This window comes from Anser anser (genome assembly GCF_964211835.1).
Source record: "Anser anser genome assembly, chromosome: 2".
Taxonomy (NCBI): domain Eukaryota; kingdom Metazoa; phylum Chordata; class Aves; order Anseriformes; family Anatidae; genus Anser; species Anser anser.
This window is the reverse complement of record NC_139721.1, coordinates 26,760,844-26,770,836: the sequence shown is the minus strand read 5'-3', so window position 1 is coordinate 26,770,836 and position 9,993 is coordinate 26,760,844. Positions and strand designations below refer to the sequence as shown.

At 38.5% G+C, this 9,993-nt stretch overlaps 1 protein-coding gene and 1 long non-coding RNA gene across 7 annotated transcripts in view; one reads left to right on the top strand and one right to left on the bottom strand.

The window, feature by feature from the left end:
- LOC310895793 (uncharacterized protein) overlaps positions 1 to 7,697 on the bottom strand; it is a 45,861-nt gene extending 38,164 nt beyond the window's left edge. Inside the window, exon 1 of the mRNA XM_083827460.1 lies at positions 7,680 to 7,697. The gene's annotated coding sequence lies outside the window, so the exon portion shown is untranslated. The remainder of the gene's footprint in view (positions 1 to 7,679) is intronic.
- Positions 68 to 9,993, top strand: part of LOC310895795 — a 48,762-nt gene continuing 38,836 nt past the window's right edge. For 5 of the 6 annotated variants that reach the window (XR_014580962.1, XR_014580963.1, XR_014580964.1 and 2 more), the window contains exon 1: positions 1,826 to 9,793. This is a non-coding gene — a long non-coding RNA (uncharacterized lncRNA). Of the gene's footprint in view, positions 1,438 to 1,825; positions 9,794 to 9,993 lie in introns of those variants that run through there. The other variant, XR_014580961.1, reaches the window with a different exon arrangement.

Sequence of the window (9,993 nt, the reverse complement as noted above, 5' to 3'; positions counted from 1 at the left end):
AAAGATGACAGGAAAATTATTGCAGATGTATCATCTTTGGTTGTCATCTTTAAAGAGGAGGAAAGAGAGAAAATACTCTACAATTATTTAGTAGGCCATAAGAGAAAGAGCAAAACAAAACTTGTCATCCTTTCTCAGGCAGGGAGAAGGGGAGAGCCTGTCCTGCTCCATTTATAACAAATCTTTACAAACTCTTGGAGGTAATTGTCACAAAGCAGCCTCATGGGGGGTACTGCATTTATTCGTCAAAAGTGGTTATCACTGCATGTAACAAATGCTTTATTTCTTTTTCTCTGAATATCTGACTTACAAATTGAATGTGAGAGTCTGCTTGCAACTTCCAGTAAGAGGGCCTTAACTACTGATTACTGAAATACAGTAAGATATGGCAAGGAAAATATTACTCAAATAATAGTATTTATCATGCTCCTACGCTCTCCCCTGAGCTTCCTCTTCTGGCAGGAAATGGATAGGTTAGTAAAAAGAAAATATGATAATCTTTATGCTTTGAAATCAGTTAAAATAAAAAATAAAGCAAATAAATGCAAGATAATCATTATTGCACCATTTACATAGTCTGTAACCCTATCAGGTTTACAGAGGTGCTGCACAGAAAAGCAGCTTTCTCTTTCCCAGCCTGTCTTCTTCATTAGCTTCAGATTGTGAATCTTTTCACCTGGCCCTTTGCAAGTAAATTAGGACACTTTTCCATTGTGTCTTAGCTAATTGCTAATACAATCCAGCTGGTTTTTACTGCCTTTTTTTTTATTATTATTTGTTTGTTTTCTTCCACAAAAGACACAGAAAGCCATGGACATAGATTTAAAAATAATGGCTACAGCCATGAATAGACAAAAAGGGTAGAAGGAAAGACGAGCAGTCCCATGCACTCCATTCCTGCCACTTTTGTTTTTTCATTCACCACCAATAACATCCCTCTCTGCAGTCAGGCCCTCAACCTGTCCCACTGCTGGTGGGGAAAACTGAGGCAGGACTTCACCTTTTAGCTCCGGACAGTGACAAAGTGCAGCTGTACGACTTCAGGGTGAGAAGGAAAACCCAAAGCAGAGATTTAAAGTGCTGTGCCTTTTCACTTTTGGGGCAGGGAGATTTGAGCTTGCCTGGTTACTCATTTACCAGGGTTTGCTTACCAAATATAATGTTCCCTGGTTAAGGAAAGCATTCCCTTTTCTGTCTTTACTGTGACAACATCCGGGCAAGAGAAGGGAAGTTCAGCCCCAGAGGCTGGTTGGCAGTTCCTGTCACCAGCCCTCAGCTATGGCTGTTTCTCAGATGCCTGTATCCATGTGTCATAACAAGTCACGGAAGCAAACCATGGTCTGCAAACTTCGTGTCTCAAGAGGCTGAAGTGCATAAGACCAGGCATAGTTGGTCCCTGGAACATCTCTGCTGCAATGCTTTCAATCTGATTTGAAGGTAAGGGTACATACTGAGAGGGTGGTAAGTTTTGACAGCTCTCAGTGATCCATTTACCACAAAAATTGGGATCCACTAACCTAAAGTGATCTGTCAGCTTCAGGCTGTTCTCTCCTAGAACTTAACAACAAAAACCCAGACTTCTTGCTGGTGTGTTCACTCTGTCCTGCTCCCAGCAATGTCAGCCAGGCTTCCTGGGTTCTCCTGACATCTATGTCAGCACTCCATCAGAAAGCAAACACACGTCCTTTGTGAATTATAACACAATGTCACCATGATTTCACAAAGCTCTTAACATCTTCTTCTTTCCATAACTGAGGGCATACTCAAAAGTAAATAGTAAACTAGGGTAATCTTTCCACAGGTTTGGAGCAGTCTTTGTTTGGATTCTTGTTAATAAAATGTTTCATAAACCACATTGATCATCAGGATGAGTGGACTTTCTTGTCCTGTCAGGAAAAGAGGACAAGAGGAAAAAAAAAAATCTAGTGACTTTTCAAATCCTTGGACAAAAAGTTTGGATAAAGTTTAGATTTTTGCATATATTTTACTCCTTTATTGTATTTCATCAATAAAACCAGTTTTTCAAATTAACCATAATTACAATTAAATGGAGGTACTAGTATGATGTTCTGTTGACTTAAGCAAATTGCTCATTTTTATGTTAGGGACAGGCAAAGATCACAATCAGTATCAATTAGAACACTTTTTATTAATTAAACTGCAACTGTTAATAGAATCAAGCTGTTATTGTTAACAGCAAATAACTGTCTCTGCAGTAAATTCACTTACCCCAGCTGTGCCCAGAGACAGAAGCAGTGGCTTATTCTGACATGCCAGTGGCATCTTCAGAAAGTCCCCAGGAGACCCTTGTCCCATCAGGCATACATGTAGTCCTGAAGCCTTTTTTTCACAAAGAACAACCACTGCTTCACCACACAAAGTCCAAGTTGTGCAGCCCGTTGCTGGTGCCCATACATGTTGGTGGCTTTTGTCTGGCCTTTGGTGTCCTGAGTTTCTCCATTCTTGGGGATCTGGTGGGACTGCTGGTTTCTGGGGCTACTCATTTCTTTGGAGAGCTCCCAGCATGTTACCTTTCCACTGGTTGGCCTACTGTTTTCTGGTAACTGTATCTGTACTCACACACATGGATGACCAAGGCACATTGTCATGGTTTAGTGGGTAATGCTGGTAGTAGGGGGACGGTTGGAGTAGATGATCTTGGAGGTCTTTTCTAACCTTAATGATTCTATGATTCTCAGACAGAAGGGGCTGTTCTAGCACCCTGTGCTCCTAGGCCACAGCAGAGCTTCCTCTGCACAAAACACTGATGCTTATTTATTTGTACTTACATATATGGTACACATGTAGGAAACAGAAAACATGCTTATGTGATAAGAAACATTTTACAGCTTTGAGTCTTGTATTTAGTAATATCTACAGGTGGTGACTAAAAGTTTTACACGATCCCACAAGAATATCCAATGCATTTTATATATTTTACCTCCACAACGTTTGCTAACAAGAAAAAGGAAGAGGAAGAGGAAGAGGAAACGTGAAAGGGAAAGGGAAAGAGAAAGGGAAAGGGAAAGGGAAAAAAAAAGACCCATTTATGTTTTGTGGCCAAGCTGAATCATCTGTTAAAAACAGAACAAAGTTTACCTTTATTTCAATTTTATAGTTTATGTTACTTTTATCTGGGAACGTACATAACACTAGCTTAAATAATAATAGCAATAAAAACAAATTATCTGAGGTAATATATTTTCACATTGCTCTCCACCATTTTGCCACGATGGAAAATCAGCTATCCTGTCAATATCTTTACATTACTGCTAAGACAGAAGACGAGAAATAGATTTTTTATATGTAATACATTTATGAAACTGGCTTTATTGGAATAAGATACTTCAAATCCCAGTGGTTAGCAAGATGCAGAACCTTAAAATATTCACTGTTTTGAGGTGGATTATTAGCTATATTGATCTTCACTTCAGTAGGCTTTTGCTTAAAAAAATCTGCATTTCAGGAAAGTAAACCAAAAATCTTCTAAAAGATAGAAGCTGTTTTATTTCTGAAGAATAATTTTATTTCTGTTTTTAATAGTGTTATGTTTGTTTGTTTTAATTGGTGCCAAAGGGGGGAAAAAATTAATTGATTTCAATATGACAGTTCATTGCAGCTACACAGAAGCTGAAATATCAGAAGTAAGCATGGCAGTAAAATAATGATTATTAAGCAGATCTAATTTAGTCAAAACCAAAGTCTTCATGATTTTTTCTACAGTTATAGCAGGAAATCACTATGAAGTTATGGTGTCAAGCTATGTCAGATCCACAGTATTTTAAATGTGCCAAAAATTGTAAAATCTTCAAGTGTTGCTCCAGCTTGCTAAAGATCTGTGATCAGGAAGATTTCTCCCCTTCTCTGCTGCTCAATTCTTCTGGCAGTTTCCCACAGTAGAAATCTTTAAGAAGACTCAGAAATGCCACAAACTACATAAAAAAAAAAAAAAAAGACAACAAAACAACATCTTCACTAACTCTTTTCCCATCTTTACTAACTCTGTTCCCATCTCAGGGCATTTCTTTGCTTTAAGATATGATCATATTTCTTTTGGCTTTGTTCAAAAAATGGAAATGTGAAAAAAATCTGCTTGCAGAAACATTGTCAGAAAAGGCATATGTTGCATAAATCCCTAAAAACACTTCCAGTTACCCAAAGACAGGCAGTTCCTGCTGGGGACAGATGTGTCTCAGGAATTCTCATACCCTAACCATACATAGCTATTGTAGTAACCTTGAACACTTAATAGCTGCTAAGCTCCAGAGCTCAAGACGATGTAGAAACCAAAAAGTTAAATGTGTTCCTAGTACCATAAAGAGGTTGGAGAGAATGAAGATATATTGAAATTGTTTTTTCTCTCTCACTTCATCTAAGCTAAGGTTTTGATTATATGGACTGATGTGTTCTGCAGTCACACTGCTAGAGTTATCTAACTCCTTAGACAGTCAAGTTCTACTGCGGGAGACCTATAGTATGGCATCAAACTGATTGCTGGTAAAATGGGATGTAAATTGTAAATATCAACCTTTCATGCTGGTTTTACACTTTGATAAGAGCTGAGATAATACATCTGAAATAAAATGTTTCTCCTTTTGCACTTGGGCTTTTTCAGTTTGTAAAAGCCTAGTACTTTTCAGGTCATATATCCTGCTCACTAAAGTGAGATATTTACTAATTTAGAAGGTGTTATCAAAAACAGCAAGAAATAAGAAATGAAGGAGATAGCAAAATAGTGAGACCTTTCCTGACATCATAATCTCTCATGCTTTGACCCAGCAGAAAATATTCTCTGCCTAATCTTGAGTGTGCTGGCAAAAGTTCCAAATAAGATATCAGGAAAGGCAAACATATTTTGTGGTGGAAGAGATTGTGTTAACCTATCTCCTTGTAATTTACTGAAATGCTTACTTTACTTGAAATGATTCTTCCTTACAAGCCAGTGAATTTTGTCTACTATCTAGAGAGGGAAACAGAGAGTCAAAAACTGATACTTGACATTATCATCTAACAGACTGGAATTAAGCTGCAGGTACAATGTGGTCCAAGATTCTACTTTCATGTTCTCTTTGTGTAAGATTTACCTATTGCTTATCTTGGATGCTAATAAATGCATTTAATCATGTCCCAGTAAATGATCGTTGTACTGTGTAAACAGTCAGTTAGCTTCTGTGAGGTATTTTGAGATCCCCAGGGAAAAAGCACAATCACAAAAAAAATGAAGACAATAGATTTCAATAAAATATTAATCAGTGCCTGTAATGATGACATTTTGTCACAAAAAAAATGCTTACTTTTCTGTGCTGCTCCCATAGACAGTACTCAGACAAGTAAAGGGTGCAGCTTTTCACAACAGAATTCCTCAATTGTCAAATGTTTGTCTTGATTTCAAACATTTTTCTTATTATAATTGACATGAGCAGTCTTTTCCTTTTTCTGCTTTATTGTTAGCAGGTGTCATGGTGGTCATGGTGCTGTTAGTATGAAAAACTAAAAGCTAAACATCATATTTTAAATATATGTGTACCCCATATTTGTTGAAAATTATGCTGATATAAAAGTACTAATCCAGAAGGCAAATTTGATGCAGATTCTACATAGAGACAATGACAAGGATGAATGCTGATATTAAAAGAAGTGCTGCAGGAAAGAATTTTGATAAGTGACTTGTGGTTGCAGTATCTTGGATGCAAATATCTTTTGGGCATCACCAGCCTGATGGATGAGGGGAGAGCAGTGCATATTGTCTTCCCAAACTTCAGTAAGGCCTTTAATACTGCTCCCTGTAAGAACCCTATGGAGAAGCTGCTGAAGTATGGGCTGGATGAGCAGGCAGTGAGGTGGACTGAAAACTGTCTGAACGGACGGACCCAGAGGATAGTGCTCAGTGGTGCAAAGTCTAGTGGGAGACCAGTAATGAGCAGAGTACCCCAGGCATCAATACTTGTTCCAGTACGGTTTGACATCTTTGTTAATGATCTGGATGATGGGGTAGAGTGCATCCTCAGTGCATTAGCAGATAACACAAAACCGGGGGCAGTGGCTGATTCACCAGAGGGCCAGGCTGCCATCCAGAGTGACCTTGTCAGGCTGGAGAGGTAGGCTGACAGGAAACTCTTGAGGTTCAGCAAGGAGAAGCGCAAAGTTCCGCACATAAGGAGGAACAATCCCACATACCAGTACATGCTGGGGGCCATCCAGTTGGAAAGCAGCTCTACAGAAAAGGACCTGGGGCCCCTGGTGGACACCAAGTTGAAAGTGAGGCAGCAATGTGCGCTTGCTACTAGGAAGGCTAACAGCATTCTTGGCTACGTGAGGCAAAATATCACCAGCATATCAAGAGAAGTGATGTTTTCTCTACACTGTGCTGATGAGGCCACACCTGGAGTCCTGGGTCCAGTTCTGGGTGTCCCCGTACAAGAGAGACATGGACATACTGGATAAAGCCCAATGGAGAGCCATGAAGGTGATTAAGGGACTGAAGCAGCTCTCCCATGAGGAGAAGCTGAAAGAGCAGTTCAGCCTGGAGAAGAGGAGGCTTGGGAGGGATGCTATCAATGTCTATAAATACCTAAAGGGAGGTGCAAAGAGGGCAGAGCCGGGCACTTTTCAGTGTGTCCTGTGCCAGGACAAGAGGCAATGGACACAAACTGTCACACTCTGAACACTAGAAGCACTTACCAGTGATGGAGCACTGTCACAGGCTGTCCAGAGAAGCTGTGGAGTCTCCCTCTTGGAGATCCTCAACAGCTGCCTGGACATGGTCTTGGGCAAGCAGATCTAGCTGTCCCTGCTTGAACAGGGGGGTTGGACATGGGGACATCTAGAGGTCCCTTCCAACCTCAACTGTTCTGAGTTTTTGTGCTTAAAATACACTGGGTACACATACTATAGCCATCTGAACAGCACTAAAAATATTAGACCTGTAATTCTTCTGAATAAATCATTGTTTTCCAGATATATTTTTTTTTCCATCAGAACTGTGTTAATATACATTCTAACTTACTATTTTAGCTAACAGAGAATAAAAGCCTCAGAGCTATACTGAATATATCATGGCAGTACTCGTGTGGTGTATTTCTTCCTTTAAAATACATTTGAACAACAATTCTACAGAGTTAGAGGGATTGTCTAAAGTTAATACAGAAAAAATGTTATTTGTTTGGCATCTTGCATGAAACTAGAATATGCAAAAATGTTTTTGTCTGAAGTTTTTTACATGAGAACTATGATCGATATTTACGGGTCCCATATTTCTGTACAGGATTTTCAAGACATTGATCAGTTCACACAGTTTCACCTTCCAAACTAATGTCTGTTTTCCATTTTAGCATTTTCTTTCTCAAAAAAAAAATAGAATATGCTGAAATTTTGCAAACTGAAGCACTTCCTCTTTGTCTTAATTAGAAACTGTAGGATTAGCTGCCTGAATATAAAACCATTAGGAGATGATAATATCTTGATTACAAGCACTTAAGCTCCTATATGCATACACGTTCATCAGAGATTTTAGAAAATGCATGAAATCTTGGAACAGCTGCTGGTTCATTGTGATAATATTAAAGATATAAAAATACTAATAATTTTTTAAAAATGAGATTTGCAGTATTTGTTATGTGAATTTAAAATCATAGTTGACCTTTATTATTAACGTGTGATATGCGTATATCTACTTATACCTTGAGGAACTTTCAGGTCTTTTGTCTTAGAGTACACTGCACTTTCTGCTCTTCATTTTCTATAGCTTGTGTCCATCTTCTTGTTAACTTGGTTCACTTATCAACAAAGGAGTTGGATCCATTCCTGTGTCGTCAAAGAGAGAGCTTGGCTTTCCAGTAACTGGACTGTCACTCTTCCTCTCCATTCCCAACACCTTAAGCTTCTGGTGGAGCGTCAAAGAGCTGTTGCTACATATTTGGTATTTTCTTTGGCATTGTTCTGCACTGGAAAACAATTCTAATCAGACTATGAAGAACATCCATGACTAAATGTATGACAATAGATCATTAACCACAAAAATCCCAAGGGGATAGTGAAGTTCAGTGCCCCACCTTGGCTCATTTAATCATTATTAGGCTGCAAGAGCCAAGTGTTTGAGCTCTTCTGGATTCCAGATTAGATATATTTCTGGCCCTTAGCTTTCACCTTGTGGATTTTGGTCCCAGATATCCTCTGCCTGCAGTTTTCTAACAAAATGGGCAACCATTCCCAAACTGTCTTGCCTCAGCAGTGCATCTCTATTTATTTAAGGTATACCTAGAGAGAGGATTCATAATGAATTATTATGCAGAGACATTTATCTTTGCAACAGTGACAAGATAACAGAAGTAGTGTATAGTAGCCATGAAGATAAATAACACAGCATTTAACATGTATAAAATATTCCTGGTACTCTAGGTTCCATTTTATTATTAGATTTTTTAAAAGAACAATTTTCTTGGTTAGCTTCCAGAGCTAGCAGTCACAGAGGCTAATTTCAAATTGCTTGAAGCCTTGGAAACAAAGATGTATTTGTGAAAACACTGGCTTAAACGCCAATAAAAATGTGAGCAGGACCCACCCAGCCATGTAAATAAATGATACACAAGTGACTTTTTCTCCTCGCAAACTCACATCTCCCCCAAATTTTCAAAGTTTTCTGTCATGCACCAGCATTTATAGGCTGGTTTTCAAAACAGCAAAAGTATTAGGAAGGAAAAAAAATAGTATCTATATAGATAAACTGATAATTTTCTGTAGTGAGCAGTTTTTTATGTTCAGTGGGTGAGGTCCTTCCTCTTTACCTATTTCCGCCCAGATCTCACCTGGAGTAATTTGTGTTGAACAATTCAAGAAGGATGTGGAGGGAAAAAAAAAAAAAGTAAAAAGATCAGCAGGACTTATTAGGTGTTTAGGTGTTAAAAGTTGAATTAATTTGGGTTGTCTCACCTAAAGAAAAAAAGTATGGAAGGAGAACATGGCAGTTAATAGTATACAACATTTCGTATCAAGAGAGAAATTAAATATCCTTCATGTTCACAATAAATAGGGGAACCTTAAAAGACAATGAAGAAGGTTCAGGTTAGATACCAGAAACTGTATCTTGTACAGCATATGCTAGGTGACCCTGCTTGGCAGGGCAGTTGGACCAGATGATCTCCAGAGGTCCCTTCCAACCTCAAACATTCTGTGATTCTGTGAAAACCTTTGTAATGTCAAGGTTACTGGGATGGTTTACTGGAAATGCTGTGGAATTTGCACAGCCTGATGTGAATGTTTATCTAGAGATAGCACAATTGCAGTTAACTCTGCTTTGGAACAGGGAAATAGACCGTGAAACCTGAAACTCTCAGACCAAGGATTTTTTGATGTGTTAAAAACCACTGCATAATAAATATCTGCCTATACATATAAAGCAGTACAAGCATAAAATTAATCATTATCAGCACTGCTGAATAGCAATGCATCTTATCCTACAGTTGTTATCTTTCTTTCAGATGATGGTACCTGCTGGCAGTAGCATGATAAATTTATTTATCCTAGTTAGAGACAACTGAGTTATTTTAAGGTTAATCCAGTATGTAGACTTTAGATCTTTTACAGTAGAGTTCAAGCCCTTGTTTTGCAGCAGAACCTGTTATTTCAGTTGATCGTCTGCTCTCCCTGAACCCCAGTTTTTTGTTGTAAAATGAGGACAAAGTCACTTCCAGACCTTAATTATAATTGAAAGAATATGTGGAATGAAGAAGTGAAACCAGGTGCTTCCAGAGGTAGCCAGACACTTTCCTTGGACAAACCAACTCCCTTGGAAAAGGTAGGAGCAAAACAATGAATGTCTTAAGACTGGAGTCCTAAATACCTACCAAATTGTATTTTGTTTTTATTTGCAGTGTGGAGTTGGTAGTTTGTTGTTCCTTTTGAGAGTATTTCTTCAGTTTCCTAACATGACATGATTCTGGAATTGTAGCAACAAAATAGGGGCTTATTCCAGATAAGAAAATTTGAAGGATGCCT